Source organism: Echinops telfairi, unplaced genomic scaffold (assembly GCF_000313985.2).
Source record: "Echinops telfairi isolate 266 unplaced genomic scaffold, ASM31398v2 ScPeMD7_7473;HRSCAF=8511, whole genome shotgun sequence".
NCBI classification, from domain to species: Eukaryota; Metazoa; Chordata; class Mammalia; order Afrosoricida; family Tenrecidae; genus Echinops; species Echinops telfairi.
The window spans coordinates 6,872,852-6,874,979 of NW_022111377.1; the positions used below are offsets into that span (position 1 = coordinate 6,872,852).

The following is a 2,128-nucleotide window of genomic DNA, read 5'->3' on the forward strand; positions in this document are numbered from 1 at the left end:
GGGGGGGTGATTTATTTACTTAAATTTCATGTGTCAAATTCTTATAAAATACTGTAGAAATTTGTCTTTAGGACACCAATATTAGACTGGGACATTTTGTTTTCATCTGGATTTATTTGAAGTTCATTTAGTCATTCTGCTTATAAATACATCTAAGCTGCCAAACTGGAAAACTGCTTCTGCCATGAGAATTTAGAAGTTAACTTCCCACCACATTTTTATCTTAAATTGGTACTGGGAGTGGGGGTAATTTATTTAGCAGATACTTTAAAGTTAGGCAAAGATTATTGTCAGTCAAAATATTGTGCAAGAAAGTTTGTTATGTGGCAGCCTGGGGCTGCACTTAACTCATGACGACAAAAGCACGTTGGCACTGAACAACTTGTAATATCAGATTACAAAATCTGGGCTAAGTCAAAATATTTAAGGTTAACAGGATCTTTTTAATAGTTAGTCTTTGGGCTTAAGGAGGGAAAAGTTACGAATATACTCATGTATAAGCCGAGTTTTTCCGTACATTTTTAACATAGTTTTTGTGAAAAAATTAGGTGCCTTGGCTGATATTTGGGTCAGCTTATACTCGAGTATATATGGTATGTGCTACATTTCACATCTCTTAAAAATAGTGTTTTAGCAGCTTAAACTTTTTCATTATAAGACATCTTACCCTACAATTTTCTTTGAAATGTAACTTTCATCCAGATTAATTAGAATATACATACACTGGCACGTTAGCACAAAGGCAAACTTTAAAAATTTTTTTGAACTTTTAAAATTAGGCTGTAGTATAAAAAGTCTATGGTCTTACATTCAGCAAATCATACTAAAATAGTCTTTTGTAGCATAAAAGCCAACAGAACTTTACACCTGCCACAAGTTTATCACATTATTTACATGGCTCTTACTTTTCTAGATACTTAAAACTCCTATTTTACAACCCTCCACTTGCAGCAAGCTTTGCAGGATGGTTCTTAGGCCAGATCACTGTCAATAGCTCGTGCAGTGCTAGAATACAAGTGTATTTTGAAAGCTATTCAGCAGTCAGTTAATACTGTGTGGAAAATATTTTTGGTGCAATTGCTAATAGACACCCTTCTACACATTAAGAAGCAGGGCTCTTGGTGTGTACTATGCCTGTTAAGTAAGGCCCTAGTGCCATTTCACATTCACCACTAATTGCTAAAATAGAACTATACACGAAGAAAAAAAATTCACATTGTCTTCTAGCAATATATCAAGTTGGCCTATTACTGGTCAAATGTTTCTAGAACACTAAACCTTCAAGGTTTTCAACCCTAGTTTGTTGAAGCTAGATGCTTATAATCTCATCCACTTGTTTTCAACAACTAAATCTACTGATCCATGAATGATAAATTAATATTTTCTCTAATAAAAAAATAGAAAGGCTTGATTCATCACTTCCAAACTCTGAACTGGAATGGTTTCACAATTAAGGGTTGTCAAATGAAAACATAATCATCAAGTAAATATTGTCATAAGTTGCACTGATAAAATCATTATACCACAGTGCACATAAAATGAGTCTAATCGTTTTCTATATTAGTTTTACAGAAATTGATTAATTTTCTAGTGAATTTGTTTCAGACCCACTCTTTTTTAGGATGATACTTAAATGTAAACATGAGTACTTATTTTATACCTGTACTTTAAGTAAGGTTTTCAGTTGAAATGTCATCATTTCTTTATCAGAAGGATTAAAGGAAACAGGAACCCAGTGGCTTGGGGTTGGAGGGAGAACACTTGGGGATGGAGGCTCATTAAATTTGGCTCCTGCATAGTTCTGGTTTGTTTGAGACTTCAAAAGTAGGTTGGGGGTTGATAAGCTAGAGTTCCGGTTTTGATGATTTGGAAAATGTACTTCGTTCTTCCCTCCACTTGGCATGGGCTGCCATGCAACTGCTGATGGAGTATAGCTATGTCCTCTCTCTTTTCTCTTCCAAGCAGTCTACATCTGGGAATTCCGATCCTTGGTCTTCTGCCTTTTAAGCTGTTGCTGGTTCTTGCTAACATTTCTAGATTGGGGGGCTGCAATGTTCAACCTCTCTCCACCACCCCTTTCAGCTTCTCTGTCACCTTTCAGTCTGCTTTTCAGATTGTAGGATTTCCA

At 35.4% G+C, this 2,128-nt stretch overlaps 1 pseudogene; it reads right to left on the bottom strand.

The window, feature by feature from the left end:
- Window positions 1-1,654: 1,654 nt before the first annotated feature.
- Window positions 1,655-2,128, bottom strand: part of LOC101639251 — an 8,472-nt pseudogene continuing 7,998 nt past the window's right edge.